The sequence below is a fragment of the Primulina tabacum genome, chromosome 9 (assembly GCF_025594145.1).
Source record: "Primulina tabacum isolate GXHZ01 chromosome 9, ASM2559414v2, whole genome shotgun sequence".
In the NCBI taxonomy this organism is placed as follows: domain Eukaryota; kingdom Viridiplantae; phylum Streptophyta; class Magnoliopsida; order Lamiales; family Gesneriaceae; genus Primulina; species Primulina tabacum.
In genome coordinates, this window is record NC_134558.1 from 20,416,460 (window position 1) to 20,437,200 (window position 20,741).

Consider the following 20,741-nt stretch of genomic DNA (forward strand, 5'->3'; position numbering starts at 1 on the left):
TACAATCACATGCATTGAAAATCATGCTTTTACTTAAAATAATCTTTTGAACATAAATAAACCATTTAAAATCATTTTCTGCATGCATAAATCGTATCTCAAAAAATCATTTTAATCGTAAAGCTTTAAGTCATTTATCATTTTGGGTGAAGTTTGATCCTCGAAAGTTACTAGCCTTTATCCTTTGGTCGACTGATCAGTATTCGGCTCCACATGGCCCATGGGGCTGGGAACTAGGCTCCACCATAGAAATATGATCGTCGGGGTCTCCCTGGGGCTTTTTCCCATAAACGGGGTCCCTCTAGGCCTTGTCCCTCACGACATCCCTACAAAATCGTAAGTTCATCGTTCCTTCTTAAAACGAATTCCCCATATATCATATATCATTTGTCACAGTCAATTCACATCCCTAAAAATATTTTCCTTTTATCTTAAAAGCATAAAATATCATAGCCTTCCAAAAATAACATTTTAACAGTAAAAATTGCACAGCTTTACCATAAATCATAAAATATCATATTTTCATCAAAATCATCATTTTAAATCATATAACATGCATTATGATCCTTCGTGACGCTGCCAATATTTTACAAAATTCCCAAGTGTAAAATGACCGTTTTTTCCCTAGACGTAAATATTCTATATTTTATCTTTTTCTTACATTTAATGACATAGGATTATCCCAAATAATTATTTAAGCTTAAATATAATTTTTTTCATAATTTAGTTCAGCTTAATTCGAGACTTTTCAATTAATTCCTTAATTAACTATTCGTGAGGCGTTTAATTCCCGAATAAATTCAAAACTTAATATTTTCTTCCCAAACTTTCAACATAGACTTTTTATTACCTAAACTATCCTTGTTAGCCATGAACCAGCCCCGTGGACCAATCTATCCAATTTTATTCTTTAAATTCAAAATAATGACCCTTGGCTAAACACAACGAGTCATCTCCCTATTTACTCGAGCCACGCCTGAGCCACCTCGAGCCAAACCCGAGCAAAACCATCTAGGGACCCTAATGACCAACCTTGAACCTTATAACCTGACCCTTAGCTCACACAACTCTCCTGGACAGATGACCCACCATATGCGCACAAGAACTTCCTTCAAACCTAGGACTCCTAGTGAACTAGGACTCTTCTCGCCACTTAACCAGCGATCACCTCGGACCCTCACCGACCCTGGACAACGCCCTGACCCAAAAAAGCCCAGCCCAGACCCCTGAACCAGCGCTGCAAGCCACTTGAACCATAAGCAGCAGCCGCGCGCTTGAGGTGCTCTCTCACGTTTCCACGAGCCATCACTGAACAAAGCCACACCAACCCCTGCCCCAACCCTTGACCAGTTTCCTTAGACACTAAAGGACCGACCACGAGTCACTTAGCCCTAGCAGCGAGCCCCTTTGGTCGCTGCTGCGCTTACCCGTGCATGGGGGAGAGTCCCTCTACACGTGGACTCTTCCCCGGCCCAAGACTCGAGCCCTAGCCCTCTTAGGATTCTTTCTAAGACCAAACCCCAACCAGCCCAGCCACCTAGCCGAGCTCTGCCCAGCTATGCAAGCTATCAGCCCCTTGAATCGAGTGCAAACCATAAAAATTAATCATGTTTCATTCATATTTCATCTTATATTAGCAGCTTAACCCTCGAGAATCATAACGTTTCAAAATTATTAAATCATTAAAACTTTGAAAATATTTGACAAAATATTGAACCAATCGTACAAACGTATTTTTCATGCATAAACAATTAAAACATGCATTATATGATTTGAATGATGCGTAAAAGAGTTTATAAAACGTGTCTTTGCGTTTTTAACGCTCGAATATTCAATCGTTGGCGAGGGTGCGAAGATGGACGACCGGACGACGAAGAATCCTAGCTTTTCTTCCTCCCCTAATTTTTGAATTTTACTGTGCGAAAAGTGTGTGTTTTTGGCTGATTGAAATTTTTATGGGGTGAATAAACACTTGGTTTACTTATTTATAGATTTAATTTCATGCTAATGGGCTTGAGTTTTGGGCTTACATGCTTAGGAGAAATTGGGCCTACTCAATTTAGTTAAATTGGGCTCAATAAAACTTACTTAATTAAAAACTAAAAGTTTATAAATATTACTTTTCAAAAATAATGCATTTGATATTTTAAAAGTCCTTTATTTGCCCAAAATCGGCTTCCCAGGTAAAATCGAGCTCGACTCGTAAAATAATTTGAACTCCAACATTTTGCAAAAAAATTAAATCATTTTTAATCATATTAGGAAGCCTTGCAATTATTTAATGAAAAATAAATATTCTTGTCTTGGTCGTCCCCGGTCTCTTTTTATCTGCCTATTATCGAATTTTTTGGGTAAAATCCTTCAATTTCATGAAACCATGTCATTTAATCATTTAATCATGCAATCATACGTTTAATCATTTAATATATATCATGCAAGCATTTAGAATCTATTAAATAAAACAATTAAATAATTAAAATAATTTTGCATGTATGTGGTTTAGATAGGTTTGGTTTTTCGAACGTTAAAATGACAGTGACATTAGCTTCCATCCAGGTAAGGCTAATGTGGTTGCAGACGCTCTGAGCAGGAAGCCCACAGTGATTGCTCATTTGACGGTACAGAGACCGCTACAGGCGGAGATTCAGAGGTTTGACCTTGCAGTTTATGCCAGGGGCGATGCCCCCAAACCTTGCTACACTGACAGTACAGCCGACATTGAGAGACAGAATTCGGGCAGGGCAGACTTCTGACGAGCAGTTGCAGAAGTGGAGATAGAGGGACGAGGCTAAGGGAGACTGTATACAATTGTGGATGTCATGGTCAGATATAGGGACCGCGGGTTCCTGACAGTGATTTCCTGAGAGCAAATATCTTGAGCGAGGCCCGCAGCACCCTGTGTTCCATCCATCCAGGGAGTACGAAGATGAATAAAGACCTTCAGCCTCTTTATTGGTGGCCGGGCTTGAAGCGGGATATTCTGCGTTTCATCTCCGAGAGTTTGACATGTTAGCAGGTAAAGGCCGAGCATCAGAGACATGCAGGTAAGCTGAGACCACTCCCTATTCTCGAGTGAAAATGGGAGAACATCACCATGGACTTTGTGACAGGGCTTCCGAGGAATACTTGGGAATATAATGCCATCTGGGTGATATTTGATCGGCTCACTAAATCAGCTCATTTTCTACCGATCAAGAAGAATTTTACCATGACTCAGTACGCAGAGCTGTATATCAGAGAGATAGTCAGACTGCATTGGATCCAATGTCCATCGTGTCAGATAGGGATCCAAAATACACGTCTGCATTTTGGAAGAGTCTTCACCAGGAATTGGATATTAAGATGCTATTCAGTACTGCCTTCCATCCTCAGACAGACGGACAGTCAGAGAGGGTGATTCAGATTCTTGAGGACCTAGTCCGAGCTTGCATGATCGACTTCCAGGGCAGCTGGGAGCCGAAGTTACCTCTTGTGAAGGTCACATACAACAACAGTTATCAGGCATCAATTGGTATGGATCCATACGAGGCACTGTACGGGAAGAAAGGTATGTTGTCAGTGTATTGGGATGAGGTAGGAGAGAGGGCAAAGTTGGGTCCGGGTATTTTCAGGCAGACAGCAAAGTTAGTGGTCAGTATTCGAGACAGGATGAGGACTGCTCAGAGCCGTCAGAAAAGTAATGCATATCAGAGGCGCAGAGATCTCGAATTCGCAGTTGGGGATCACGTTTTTTTGAAATTCGCACCGATGAAGGGTGTGATGAGATTTGGGAAGAACGGCAAGCTCAGTCCAAGATTCATTGGACCGTTCGAGATCCTAGAGAGAGTTGAGAAACTCGCTTACAGAGTTGCCTTACCGTCGAATCTGACGGGAGTTCCTAATATGTTCCACGTCTCTATGCTGCGGAATTACATGTCAAATCATTTGCATGTTTTGAACTATAAGCCACTTCAGTTGACACCACAACTGTCATTCGAGGAGAGACCCACTCGAATTTTTGACAAACAGAAGAGGAGGCTCCAGAACAAGGTGATCCACATGGTCAAAGTCAAGTGGTTGAATCATTCCGAGGAGGAGGCTACTTGGGAGACTGAGGCCGAGATGAGGAGTCGCTACCTGGAGTTATTCGGTATGTCTTAAATTTCGAGGACGAAATTTGTTTTAAGGGAGAAGAGTTGTAAGGTCCAGTAAATTTAAATTTATGTAACATGAATGCATGCAATATAGGGTTTTATTTAAATATGTGTTTATTGATTTTTATGCATTTAGTGCATGGTTATGTCATGAGTAGGGTTCATTTCATTATTATTCTAAACTTTCTTGCACTAGGGCTTCTAGTTGCATTTCGCGCTTGAACGAGAAACGAAGACCGGAGATTATCAGGAAAAACGTTTTTATTACATGATTAATTTTAAATAATTTTTAGGAGGGTTTTTTAAGGATGTTTCCAAAAATTGGGTCTGGGCGGGTATTTTTACTCGCCGGGTCGTATTTTTAATTGGTACGCAAATTTTATCGAATCGATGGAGTTTTTGAGGGCTCGGACAATATTTTAAATTAACGTACCTAAACGAAATATTTTCTGGAATTTTATTGGCCTTGATGGGTTTGTTTTATTGCTTAATTGGCTCAAAATCCTTTTAATCCATTTAACTTCAATCAGGGCCCTTTAGTGACTTAATTAACACCTAAATTAAACCCTAAGCCTACCTAACTATTGGTGGCCGCCCACCTCATTCCACCAGCAGCCATTTTCACATTCTTTTAGCAGCATTTTCTCTCTTTCCAGCAGCAAAATTCGGCCCTCTATTTTTCTTTCAAACAAGTTACCTCCCCGCTCCTCCGGTGCTTCCCCAACACGCGATTCTTCGAGTTTTTGAGCATCTAATAATCAAGGTAAGCTTTTATCATCTTTTCCTCTTCATTCAGGCCCATAATATGATGTTATATATGATATTACATGGAGGAAACATTGGTTTAACTTGTATGTTCATTCCTTTCAAGTGTTACATGAAATATTGCTTTTAAATGTTGGTAACTCACATTTTTTGTTGTGGCTGTGCAAGGGGCTGTCGGCTACTGTTACTTAGGGGCTGAAACACGTCAATGATTAAGGCAAATTACGCCTGAGTCATGGCTTAGTCGAGTGGGACTCGTTTTTGATGCATAGGCCCAAGGTGTTGCTTGTTCGATGGGATCGGGTGTGGCTGGATCGAGAGTTATGAACGAGCCGATGGTGCAAGGGCTACTCCAGGCTTTGGACCAGACTGGTGGGTCTTATTCATGGTCTGGAGAAGCTCGATTGCTGCTGTACTTGTCTTGATTGCTGCTGTACTTGTCCTTAGAACAGCGTGGAGTCAGGAAGTAGAGGTTGGCCACGGGGGTGCTTCTTGGGTGACTAGCAAGTGCAGGTGCTTCACGGCTTGCATGGAGATGTGGACGTTGGTTCAGCAGGTCCAGAGGGGTCCTAGGATGGTCTAAGAGAGGCTGGTTTGTGGCTGGTCCCAACGGTTTCGGTGTAGGGTCGATGAATGTGTACTAAGGTCACGGCTAGGGTTCGACTAGATCGAGTAGGAAGAATTCCAACAACTTCTTGGGTCTGTCAAAGGGTCTTAGGTGGTCTGGAATTATTATTTTAGGGGCTGATCAAGTAGAGTTAATTCATGAATTAAGTTGGAGGAAATTCGGTTAAGTTTCGGGTCGGTTCAGGTTAAAACCGTGACTCCGGTCCATGTTTTAAAACGAATCGTGTAAGTTTGAAACAGGCTCTAGTTTACGTCTAAGAAATGCTTATAAATATGTTTTGGGATGTTTTAAGGAGTTTGGTAACTTTCGGTTGAAATTAGAGGTCCAGGAGTGATTTTTTAGTCCTGGCAGTGCCCGAGCACAAATTTAACATGATTTTAAATGCTTATGCATTATGAATATGATTTTTATGATATTATGAAAATTACGTAGCATTCTTAATTTTAAGAAAATTTACGTTATTGCATTATTTTTTTATGTGATGAAAATGATGATGCTTTGAAGGATGTAAATTAGTTGTGATTAACGATGTATATGTAAATGATAATGATGAGGCCTAGGCACAGCGGATAGGTAATAATGTTGATGATGTCCGACGGTCGCCAGACACCACGGTTATATGTAGATGGATCCATCGATTAATGATGAAACGATAAAGCTGATACGAAAGTCACAATTAATGAACTGAATTCAGTTAAAGTAAATGAATAAGTATATGATGTTAAGTTGAGCTGTTTGATATGTTATGATTTCATACGACACGTTTACCTTTATGCTTTTAAGTTCATGAAATGTATTTTGAATAAAGTATTTTTTTTACTGTTGTGTGCTATATATATATGTATTTGTTATTATTCGGTACAGGTATGTTGAGTCTTTAAACTCATTAGGCGTGTGTGACGCAGGTGAGCATTTGGATGAGGAGACTGAGGGTGCCGAACTCTATGTAGGCAGGCTAGATGTGCGCACACGACCTGAGAACTACACTTTCCGCACATCACGATTTTACGAGCTTTGAGTAGACATGATCAGTTCTATACGTTTTTATGATATGCCATTGATTTTCAGGATTTTACTCGTTTTATTTTATTTATGCATGATTGTGGGCCGGGTTGGAAATATTTTAAACTACAACATTTTCATTGATCGATTGTTTACGATTATTTTTAAATAACATATTTTCAGTAAGGTTGCATGCATGCAAAATATTTAAATGATTAATTTCGAAAATGTGAGCTTTGCAAAAAAAAAAAAATTAACAACATTTTAAATTAGTAGACGTCGCAACGGGTTAATAGTTGGAGTTTAAAGTTGTATTTTTAAAATAAAAATAATATTTTTTATGGTTGGGTAGGAAATTTTTCTTACAATATTAACTCATAAAACCATATTATAAGAGTTTTATGTTGTATACATACATATATGGTATATATATATTGTGGGGACCCGGACACTAATTCATTCCTTAATCATCTTTAGGAATAATTCAATCAATTCTAATAAACAGGGTCTAAATTTTTTTTTAAATACAAAGCGGAAACGTAATATAATTCAATTCAGATTACATACTAAACACAAACATATAAATCTTGTATTATCTACAAGAATTCAACTAGGTTCAACTATATATCATTGCTGAATCCTACGTTGCTTCGAAGCCCGGATCTCCACGCTATCTAGTCCAGCCTCGTTCTCTTCTTGACCCTGATCCTATCCCACCTGTTGCCATGCACACATACAAACAAGACAACAGCCGGATAACTCCGGTGAGAATTACATTCTCAGTATAAATCATGTATACATGAAATCATAAAACAATATAAAAGCATATAACAGATATGTCTAACATGTATTCAAATCAGAATATAAATCCATATCAATAATAAATCCTATTCTAAACATGTACCATCCTCAGGAACATAATTCACCATGTACCATATTCAGGAACATAATCAACATAACTCAATATAAACTGTCAATTAGACTCCTGACTCCACATTTAAGACTAGACTCAATCCTAGTCTAGGGATCCCGGTTTCCAGAAGTTGGCATTCTTATATCGACCAACAGTAATAGAAAAGACTCCAGTTCTATCCACGTCGATAGGGTATCGATCACCAGTAATAGAAGAAGCTCTGATTCTATCCACATCGATATAGTATCGATCACCAGTAATAGAAGAAACTCCGATTCTATCCACATCGATATGATATCGATCATCAGTAATAGAAGAGTTACGATTCTATCCACATCGATACAGTACCGATCACCAGTAAGAGAAGAAGCTCTGATTCTATCCACATCGATATAGTATCGATCACCAGTAATAGAAGAAACTCCGATTCTATCCACATCGATATGATATCGATAATCAGTAATAGAAGAGTTACGATTCTATCCACATCGATACAGTGCCGATCACCAGTAATAGAAGAAGCCACATTTCTATCCACGTCGATAGCCAATCATCCGGTGACAGACTTTGGCACTATCGCCAATACACTATCTTGTGACATCGTGCAATGTGCCCGTGGCGATCCCACCACTATCAGGCACTTCTGTCACAAGATTACTCGTTTAATACCTGCTGTCTATAAATCAAGAGAACAAGTACATCAATCAAATCAATACAATAAGGTAAAGTATGTGATAGGGAAACTCGAGCCAAACCTCACTCGAGTTGTGCAATCCCAACTCAACATTAATTTATACATTTATCTTCTCGGTCTGACGAAGACGAAGTCCTGAATTCAACTCTGTCCATTCTCAATGTCCTGTAGAAGCCTGCGTCGATAGGAACTCGGTGCTGAAGTCAGATTGAAAATCAAACGGACGGATAAAAATATAAAGGCGTAAGGATTTTTGGCAAACTTCCTCGACCCTTTTCTCGTTTCTTCTCAATTCTGAAACAATTCATGATATATATATATATCTCGTGCATGTAAAGATACGTGTCCCATTCTCCCTGATTTTCAGTCGGCGCTCGGGCGGTTATAAACTGCTGCTCGGGCGCCGAACACTCTGCCCGGTACTCGGCTTGTTATCCATTGGCGCTCGGGCGGTAATTTTCTACCGCTCGGGCGCCATAGATTCTGCCTGAATGGTATTCTTATTGAACACTGGCGCTCGGGCGGTCATTTCCTACCGCTCGGGCGCCAACAGTTCTGTCCAAACATTATACTTTTCATATGTTTTGCCCAATCTGGTCTCAGAATGGCCCGGCTATAATCACCTCAGTTCATAATCAATAAATCATCTCAGATTACAATAGTCAAATTCTCGGGCATTACATATATATAAACCATATGTGCTAATTTTGTGCAACCCTATGTGCGAAAAGTTTAATAAAACCATATTATAAGAGTTTATGTTAGATATATATATATATATATATATATATATATATATATATATATATACACTAAGAATTTTGTGCAACCCTATATATAGTAAGAATTTTGTGCAACCCTATGTGCGAAAAGTTAAATAAAATGATTAAGACGGTTAATGAATCGAGTTGGTTTATGAGTTGTTTGGGTCATTTTGATATAACCTGGTTCATAATCGTAATTATCGAACTCGAGCTCAATCCAAACATGGTTGGATGCATGTTCAAATTGGATTTTTAAGTCTTGATTATTCTGCTAGATATCCACGAGCTTTAATATACTTAACAATGCTTATAGTATACTTAAAAACAAACAGACTAACTAATTTGAGCCAAACTTCTAATATGTACCTAATAAAGTATGATGATTGAGTTCAATTCAAACTGAATGGCTCGACTTTGATCAGTACTCAGTCATCGAGAAGGCTCAAAATTTTTTTAAAAAATAAAAACTAACTTCAAGCTCAAATATCATTAAAACGACTAATATTTGATTCGATTCGATGTATCTTTCTCTTTAATAAATACATTGTTTACTCTCGGTGTAGGAACTTACAATTTGCAAATAGTAGGGGTATTCATTTTCACGATCTTGGGGTCAATCACATTGTAAGGGGCAATTTTAGAAAAATGGAAGAATATCCCAATCAAATGAAATTTGAGAGACAAAGACTCGAGTTGTATAGAGAAGGAACAAAACTGTACCGTAACATGACATAAACAACCCTACAAGATACAATGATATTACTCTTTTATCCCTCCCCCGAAAAAAAAATACAAAAAATACTTATAAATGTTGGGATCTAGATTTTCTTGTGTCCAAAACGCAGTGGAAGTTAAAATAATTTATTTTGACATCAAAATATTCTTTGGACACTCGTAAGGTTTAAATTGAATAAACAAACATAGGATGTTAAAAAATATACATTTAGTGAATTTTTCACTTGGCACCAACTACCCTGGTGTTAGCGGACATAGCTCTTGTTGTAAATCCCTACATACGTTCTTCAAGTCTCCTTTTTTCAATCTTCTAATCCAGTCCACGACTGGAAGATTAGTTCCTCTTCAAAATTGAACCAGTAATTTTGAAGATATTTTGCGTAGAGATAGAACACGAAAAAAAAATTGACTCAAGCCGAATTTTTCTTGCAAAAGAAAAGGGGATTTCAAGAGCTGAATTTTTTTTTAAAATCAGAATGTTTCGAATGCATGCTCTTTGATTAGAATAAGTAAATCTTATTTTAATACTAATCATTCTATTTACTTAATTAATTAGATTAATTAAGTTAATGAAAGATTTTTTAGGCATGAAAATCATGGTGAATCTCGAATTGATACATATATATTTTGATAATATCATGCATCAATATTATTTTGCTTTCTGTTCAATTTTTTTTAAAAAATTATGAATATTTTCATATTACATAAATCAATATCATATTTAATAAAAACTTAATGAGCTATATATTTATTCATTAAAATATAATTTAATTATTAAAATCCATTTGAACTTTAATAAATTAACATGATGGGCTTATACTCTTACAAGCCCATGATCCATGCTCTCATTACATTAATCTCATCGTAATCTCGATCGGCGATCAAATATCATATATGTAACAATTCCAACTTGTTCGTTATTATGACGCACTTTAATTTCGAGATCACTAGTGTCTGGCAGATGAACTCCCTTTGACTGTTTTAGCAGTCATGCTCTCAAAATTTCTATAACCTTTTATAAACTTTATTTATAAGATTATCTATTTATCATATCAAACTTATTTCTTACAAATTCAAATATTTGAATTTATTATCTTAACGGGAACAAGTAAACAAGTGCTTGTGTGACCCTTAATGGTTCAAGGATACAACTAGCCGTGAGTTCACAACTCTTTGCGATTTCAGGACATTTTCCTTTATTCGGACTTACCTTAATTTGATTCATTTAATGTATCAATATTTGGTCATGAGAATGTCAGAATGATTCATTTCTATGTCCGTAGAATAACCAAGTAAAAATCATGGAAAAACACCAACATATCATAACAAACGTATAAACTGATCATGTCTACTCAAAGCCCACAAAAACGTGATGTGCGGAAGAAATAAGGTCCTCGGGTTAGCATGCGCACATCCAACCTTGCCTACTCAGTCTTCGGCACCTCCTATCTCCTGATCAACATACTCAATTGCATCATTCATACCTAGTGAGTCTAAAAACTCAACACTCCTGTAACGTTAATAGCAAGTACATATACATAACATGCAACAATGAAAATTACTGTAATAAAAATACATTTCACGAACTTACAAAATCGTTTACGTAATCATGGTCTATTAAAACATTAACATTTCATAGCATAACAACATATCAACATATACATGTTCGTTTTCTTAATTTGAATTACGTTCGTCGGCTGTGATTTTTGTATCATCATATTAGGCGATGGATCCATATACGTATAACCGCGGTCACCGACGACGTAGACATCAGCGACAATATTACCCATCCACTGAGCCTTGACCTTACATATCATCGTGTTAACATGTCATCGTATTAGTCACAACCAACTCCCTTCCTTCAAAAACATGTCATCACTTAACAAAAACATGCATTTACATAAAATTTTTCTTCAAAACATGCATGCAACATATTTTCGTATATACATAAAAATCTGTATCCATAATATCATAAACTATTAAAACATGGAAACTCGTGTTTAGGGCGCTTCCAGAATCGCTAACTCTGCCCAAAAATGACCGCATTTAAATCATAATTCAAAGGTGCTTAAACAAGATTCATATCAGCTACTTTATCCCCCACTAAGCTCGGTCATGACGACATATTAATACCCAAACGAGACAATAACACTTAAACCTAAAGCTTCTAAAATCATGGACCAACGCCTAGGTACTGACGCTGTGGCACTGCGTTAGCGCCTAGGCGACCGACATTAGCGCTGCAGTGCTACTAGTTCGAAGTCCAGGCACTAAGGAGCATAAAGGGCAATGCCGCGGCTCTAACCCTGCAGCTGAAAGATGTCCGAAACACCTCAAAGCCAACTTCTGCCCTACTCTAAACCAAATTGAATCGGCCTCGAACCAATACTTCCTAGCCCACCATAGGACTCGCCCGAACATACTTAAGCCCAACTTACATCCCCATGCACGCCGTAATGCACACACGACTGCTAGCCCTCAACAACACACCAACCGAGAACACTAGCACCACTAGCTCAATCGGTCTTTTCACTAACTCCAGCCATGTTCGAGCCACCCTAGGCCACAGCTCAGACCCAACAGGGTTTGTTCTAGAGCTAGGGACGACCCTTGCTCAGCCGACGAACCCAAATCTTCCGATCTGACCATACCGACTCCAAAAACTCACAAGCACCGATCGACCCTCACGTATTCTCACCTAACCCTACCGAACATCGACTCCAGCACTTAATCCTCATCACTCTCAACATTATCAGCTCCCTAGAAACACCAACCGACAGCCCCTTACACAACAATGCAAGAAAACGTGGGTTATATGCATAAAAAAGCGAGTTTCATGAACAAAACGATACATAGACGTAAAACTGTGCAGCGTGCCTTGACGTTTATGCGCTTGAAAACTTGAAAATCTACGCGCGGGACGCAAACCGGAGAGGCGGGAAGAAGTTTTTTTTTTGAAAGCTTGAAGAGCTTTGGAGTTGCTGTTGTCAAAATTTGGGGAGGCTGCTGCAAGGGGGAGGGGACTGCTGCTGATGTTTAAGGAGTGATTAGGGTTAATAAAACTAGGTTTAGGTTAGTATAATTACCTACCCATGGGCCCTAGATAATATTTTAAAAAGTATTAAAAATTCATGAGCCCATTAGACATTAAAACAAGCCTGACAAGCCCAAAACACTCTCGAAAAATATTTTGTTTTGTTACGTTTATTAAAATATTGCCCGAACCCTCAAAAAGTCACCTGATTCAATAAAATTCATGTACCGATTAAAAGTACGACCCGACGAGTAAAAATACTCACCAAGGCTCATTTTTGAAAAACACTCTTAAAAATACTTCATAATGATTAATTAAAAATTAATCATTCAATAAAAATATTTTTCCTGATAACCGCCGGTCTTCGTTCCTCGTTGGAGCATAAAATACAACTTAAAACCCTAATGCATGAAAATTTAAAATAATCATTAAATGGACCCTACTCATTCAATATCCATGAAATAAATGCATAAAAATCATAAAACACATATTTTAGATAAAACCCTAGTTTGCATGCATTCAGGTCACGTAGATCGAATTTCCTGGACCTTACAACTCGCCTCCCTCCACCTAAAACAAAATTTTGTCCTCGAAATTTAAAACATACCAAATAACTCCAGGTAGCGACTCCTCGTCTCGGCTTCAATCTCCCAAGTACCCTCCTTCTCGGAATGATTCAGCCACTTGACTTTAACCATGTGGATCACCTTGTTCCGGAGCCTCCTCTCATGACTTTCCAGAATCTAAGCGGGTTTGTCCTCAAAGGACAGGTTCGGTGTCAGCTGAAGTGGCTCATAGTTCAGCACATGCGAAGGATTCAACATGTACTTCCGTAGCATGGAGACGAGGAAAACATTATGTACTCTCGCCAGATTCGACGTTAATGCAACTCTGTATGCAAGTGTCCCAACCCTCTCCAGTATCTCAAACGGCCCTATACACCTCGGACTGAGCTTGCCCTTCTTCTCGAATCTCATCACACCCTTCATCAGTGCGACCTTCACAAATACATGATCCCCTACGGCAAACTCGACATCTCTGCGCCGCTGATCTGCGTAACTCTTCTATCAGCTCTGAGCGTTCTTCATCTGGTCTCGGATCTTGACAACTAGCTATGCAATTTGACTGACGATATCTGGTCCTACCTCCGCCCTTTCACCTACCTCATCCCAATACACTGGAGACCTGCACTTCTTCCCGTACAATGCCTCATATGGAGCCATGCCGATAGATGCCTGATAACTGTTGTTGTACATGAACTCCACAAGAGGTAACTTCGGCTCCCAGCTGCCCTGGAAGTCGATCATGAAAGCTCTGAGTAGGTCCTCCAAAATCTGAATAACTTTCTTTGATTGTCCTTCAGTCTGAGGATGGAAGGCAGTACTGAATAGCAGCTTATTACGTAATGCCTGATGTAGACTCTTCCAGAACGCAGACATGAATCACGGATCCATGTCTAACACGATAGACACTGGAATCCCACGCAGTCTGACTATCTTTTTGACGTACAGCTCTGCGTACTGAATCATGGTGAAGGTCTTCTTGATCGGTAGAAAATGAGCTGACTTAGCGAGCCGATCAACGATCATTCAAATGGCATTATATCCTCCAGTCGTCCTCGGAAGCCATGTCACGAAGTCCATGGTAATATTCTCTCATTTCAACTCGAGAATAGGGAGTGGTCTCAACTTCCCTGCATGTCTCTGATGCTCTGCCTTGACCTGCTGACATGTCAAACACTCAAGATATCTGCTCTCAGAGAATCACTGTCAAGAACCCACAGTCGGTCCCTATATCTGACTATGTCGTCTACAACTGCATACAGTCACCGGACCTTAGCCTCGTCCCTCTGTCTCCACTTCTACAATTGTTCGTCAGAAATCTGCCCTACCCGGATTATGTCTCTCAAAGTCGGCCGCTCTGTTAGAGTAGCAAGATTTGGGGCATCGCCCCTGGCATAAACTTCAAGCTCGAACCTATGAATCTCTACCTACAGCAGTCATTGTACCGACAAATAAGCCAGCACTGAGTGTTTCCTGCTCAGGGTATCTACAACTACAGTAGCCTTACCCGGATGGTAGCTAATGTCACAATCATAGTCCTTCAATAGCTCTAGTGTAATGCCCGAGATTATATCTTTTTAATCCGAGATTATTGATTTATGAATTGATGTGATTATGAAAGGACAACTCCGAGAAAGAATTTGGAAAAGCATGGATATTATGTGTGTGGAATCCAGCAGACCTCGCGCACATGCGCGGAGATGAGGCGCGCATATGCGCGAGTAGCAAAGGCCGAGGCAGAAGACCTCGAGCGTATGCGCGAGACTAGGCGTGCATATGCGCGAGCATGTGAGACAGGCAATTGCCGAGACAGAGAGTCTCGCGCATATGGGCGGAGACGAGGCGCGCATATGCGCGAGCAGATGGAATCTACAAGGTCCGAGACAGTAGGTCTCGCGCATATGCGCGAGGACCGGGCGCGCATATGCACAAGCACTGATGTATGAAAAGTCGACACTTGTCTTGCCATGCATGTCTACATGTATAAACTTCAATCCTTCATTTCCTTCAGACGTTGCAGAGCAAGAACCGATACTTCCCATGGTGAATCCTCAAGTTTTCTTAGATTTTAAAATTTGGATTGTGCAAGATCTGGCCATCCGATTTTCAATCCGAGTTTAGTTCCGTGCTTCTCTCGTCAAGAGATTCAAAGGGATGTAAGTTTTATTACTTTCCTGCAGGGTTCGAAAATTTGGTATTGAAGAAATCCTAATTTGATTGATATTATGTGTTCTCGAGATTATGATAAGCCTATAATCGAAACTAGATCGAGGAATGGACAATTTATGCAATTGTTATCAATTCTCAGCCTATATTGAATGAGATTGTACAGATTTGGTAATTATGGGCTTTAATTGTTATTGATTATGAGTTTTGATTTGTATCTGTTGATGTCTGAGTTGCCGGATATATCGAGATTACGATGTTATGCCGTCGAAATATAAGTAGATTGAGTATTGATCAAATCATGTCTTGCTTTGAGATGTATATTGATATTGTACTTCTCGAATATGTCATTCCAGATTTGGTATTGAAGGCTTTGAATAACGAACAACGCCATAGTGAGATTTGATCAACCAAGAACTACGAAAGAAAGGTATAAATCAATGTTAAACCGGGAGAGATAACTCGAGCAAGAGGTAGCTTGATTTTCCCAAAACCACATTCTATATTGTAATTGCTTTGATGTGTTTGCAATTCTTGAGATTGATGTGCTTAGTCTATTGAGTTATAGCAAAGCATGTATTATGAGTCTTTGGCAGAGGTGCCAAGTCACTGGACGTTTGGTTTATATCGATGTGCTTAGGAGAAGATCGACTCCTATTGTAGAGATTCGAAATAGTGCACCGAAGTCCAGGAATAAGAACGTTCCACCATCTAGAAGGGGAGAGTAGGTGGGAGACTTGTTATGTTCTTATTCAAACCGGGATCCCTAGATAAGAGTCGAGTCAAAGAGTAAGAGTTAAAGAGTTTTATTTAAAACATTGTATCGATTTATGTTTTCTTAGACTATGATACATGTTGCTTGACAAATGTTATATGCTTTTGTACCGTTGATACATGTTGCTTGATAAATATTAGTTTTTGATGACTTTCTTTTAAACAAGTTTTGTACCGTTGATCATGTTGTAGATATTGAACTTAATCTTGTAATTTGAATAAGATGGGACATAACTTCTTGTAGAAATTTTTACATTTGTTTATAAGGCGTTCAACATTTAAAAAAAAAATTTTGACCTAGTACATTTAATTGATCTATTTAATCCCAATGATGATTGAAAAGAATGAGTTAGCGTCCGGGTCCCCACAATGGGTGGTATCAGAGCCGTATGTTCCTTAGACTGGAATAGAAGCGAGTGATCGGGGTAGATTGAGTCTTCTTTCCTGCTTTTGTGATACTAGCATGCGATTTATTGTAATGTTGATTGCATAATGATATGCTAGTAGGACAGCATATTTTACTGCTTTAGATAATACAAGTTTACCTGATTATCTGATTTGATTGGAAACGTGTATTATTAGAGAATGAATCAGAGCCGATTCTTGATCAGAGGTATGATGATCAGAGGAGGACTGAGACAGATTTGTTAGATTTGATTACTAACCATTTTGATAATCAGATATGCCTTCTCGAAGAATCCCAGAAAAGGGTAGTACTTCAAATAATCCGATGGATGTTACAGCGACACCCATGAAAACACTGTTAAAGAGATTTCAGTCATTCAAACCACCGACTTTGAAAGGCACTGAGAATTTTATTGATTGCGAGAGCTGGCTTGATGATATTGAGATGTTGTTTGATTCACTTGATTATACAGATGAGCGTAGAGTCAGACTGATCGGGCACCAGTTACACGAGGTTGCAAAAAGCTGGTGGCTCACAACCAAGAGACCTTTGGAGCATCGAGGTACGGTGATTATTTGGAAGATCTTTAAAGCTGAATTTTATCAACGATTCTTTCCAGTATCGTACAGAAAAGACAAGGGTGCATAATTTGCCAACTTGAGACAGGGTCATTTGAATATTGAAGAATATGTGGCCAAATTCTCTACCTTGCTACGTTTTGCTCCTCATGTTGCAGAGAATGATAAAGCTGTGGCTGATCAATTCATCAATGGATTGAATCCATATATTTTTACATTGGTAAATGCAGGGCAACCAAATAATTTTGTTGATGCCTTGAACAGAGCAAAAGGAGCTGAAGCAGGCTTGATCAGACAGCGAGGAACTTCGTATGTTGCTCAGACACTGAAACAGTCACAACCTTCAGCCCAGTTCCACCAACCACCTCCCAGATTTGATAGTGGCAGTAGCAGCAGTGGGAACAAAGATAATCTGAAAGCCCAAGAAAAATAGTTTAAGAAGTCAGGTAATAGTTCATCTAGCTCCGGTGGTTCACGACAGAACCAGAGTTATACAAGGGTCTAATGCAGAACTTGTGGAGGGAGATATCTAATAGAGCAATGCCAAGGAGTGCTTGGTAGTTGCAATATCTATCGACAGCCGGGACATTTTTCCAGAGTCTGTCCACAGCGAGGTTCTCAACAATCCCAGGGAGCATAATCATCTGGATCAGTGGCTCAGGCTGATAGACGATCATCTGCTGTTCACTATTTCCAGCCACCCACTACGCAGTCACAGCCGAGGCCAGGAGGAAGCCAGACTGTTAGCCAACCTCCGAGACAGCAGGCCAGAGTGTTTGGATTGACTAAGGAACAGGCCCATGAAGCACCTGATGATGTGGTTGCAGGTAACTGTTCTCTTTTTGGTTACCCTGCTTATGTGTTGATTGATACGGGTGCATCCCATACTTTTATCTCTGAGCGATTTGCATTGACACATGATTTTCTTGTTGAATCTTTATCTGTTGTAGTATCTGTCTCTTCACCTTTGGGGAGAGGTCTTATATCAGTGAAGTCTGCTAGACATTGTATGTTGCAGTATGATGGTAATGAGAGAGTTAGATTGTATTGTACTCGGTTTGTCTGATTTTGACTGAATTATCGGTATTGATATGTTGACCAAGTACAAAGCTACCGTAGATTGTTTCCACAAAATTGTAAGATTCAGACCTGAGATGGCTGATGAATGGAAATTTTACGGTAAGGGTTCCAGAGCTCGAATTCATTTGATATCTGCTTTTTCTATGACTTGATTATTACAGAAAGGAGAAGAGTGATTCCTTGTGTATTCAGTAGATCTACTGAAGTCGAGCCCTTCATTGGCAGATTTGCCAGTGGTATGTGAGTTTGCTGATGTCTTTCCAGATGAGATTCCAGGTTTGCCTCGAATCCGAGAAATAGACTTCAGCATTGAATTGATACCAGGCACAGTACCTATTTCTAAAACTCCATACAGAATGGCACCCATTGAACTGAAAGAATTGAAAGATCAGTTAGAAGATTTACTAGCTAAGGGTTACATCAGACCGAGTGTTTCTCCTTGGGGCGCTCCAAACTGTTTGTCAGAAAGAAAGGCGGTTCAATGAGACTCTGCATTGATTATCGGCAATTGAACAAGGCTACGATAAAGAATAAATACCCTTTGCCTCGTATTGATGACCTATTTGATCAGTTTTAGGGTTCTTCTATTTATTCCAAGATCGATCTGAGATCTAGATATCATCAGTTGAGAGTCAGAGATTCTGATATATCGAAAACAGCTTTCAGAACCAGGTATGGCCACTATGAATTTATAGTCATGCCGTTTGATTTAACGAATGCTCCAGCTGTATTTATGGGTTTGATGAACCATATATTTCAGAAATTTCTTGATGATTTTGTGATTATCTTTATTGATGATATTCTGATTTATTCAAAGAATTTGACTGATCATGCTGAGCATTTGAGAATTGTATTGAGAACTTTGAGAACTGAGAAACTGTATGCAAAGTTATCGAAATGAGAGTTTTGGCTGAAACAAGTGATATTTTTGGGGCACATTATATCTGAAAATGATATTTCTGTTGATCCTAGCAAAGTGGAGGATGTGATCAGTTGGCCTAGACCGACATCAGTGCCAGAGATACGCAGTTTCATGGGTTTAGCAGGCTACTATCGTCGATTTATCAGAGATTTATCCAGTATTGCTAAGCCGATTTGATGCGAAACCTCGTACGAATGAGAAGCAAACACGATTATCGAAATCGCACCCTCGACTCAATAACAAACAAGGATCGATTTGTTGTCCCGATCTTTTGAAACAAGTAACGGTTTGTTATATTCACCTCTAAGTTATTAAAACTTAGCAACAAATATCAACGATAAAACAATTGAATTTCAAACGAACCTTCAAAGATCTTGTTTTGACAATCCGTACGAAAAAACAATGGACAAACGCCACAAAGATGAAAATCTTTGATAAGTTTGATTTGGTTTTCTTCTTGTGAAGAACAAAGCTAAAAGCTTTGAAAATTGAGAGAACCTCAAGTTTTTCTTATATCATTCAATCTGAATTATTTCGTTCATGTCTATTACAATCATTATATAACCAATAAAACATGCAAAAAGTAGTGTAAAAAGTCATAAAGAAAGTTGTGAACAAATTCTACACAGAAGGTCGCGCGATAGCACGAGATCACGCGCGGGGGCGCGCGAAGTTCGGCCAATGCGCGCGGTGGCGCGGGTTTCCGCGCGGTGGCGCGCGCATGGGCGCACGGCTGCGCGACTTTACGCGCTGTCGCGCGGCCTGTGCTGTCATTCTGCTCGGCTGTGTGCACATGATCTGCTCTTGACCAGGAAGCCACGCGCGGCAGCGCCGGTTGTGGCGCGGATGCGCGCCCTTGCGCGCGGGGGCGCCATTTGTGGTGCTGTGGCGCGCGCGCCGCTGCGCGTCTTCTTGCGCTGGTGCTTTCCAACTGCTGTACTCTCGGACCATTTCGCACTCACATGCTTGGTTGTTCGGAACTCCTTCATTATATTCTTTGTTGAACTCAACCACTTGCTTAAATATGCTTGATTCATCATCTTTAATCACAATCAAGCTTGAAAGTCCAAAACAACAATGCCACTTAAATCTTCCCCCAAACATTTGCACACAGTGCCTAGCCAGATTCATATCATACTCCCCTTCTTCAAAAAGATTTGTCCTCAAATCTTGTCTACCTACACAAAAACGAAGCAAGTTAGTAATAACAAGAAGTATATTATCAACATGCTTACCTTTAAGCTCAAGATTGTAGACGCTATCATTTATTTGCTCCATTAGCCCTGGAAACCCCAACTTCACGGTCGCCTTCCCTATGTATTCATCAACCTCACCAAACATCAAATAACAAATCACACCAAATGATAAAATATCACTAAGGATCACAAATATCAGATTCCTCCCCTTCTTAGACCTAGTTACCAACATAACGAATTTCATACACGTGTTAGACCATATCTCACTAGGAATAAGATGTAACTTATTCACGACATATGAATACACTCGACATGTCTTTTTCTTGCATGCAATGTATGTATCCCAATCACCCTCAACATATAGCTTCGTATGCAACCAATACATATA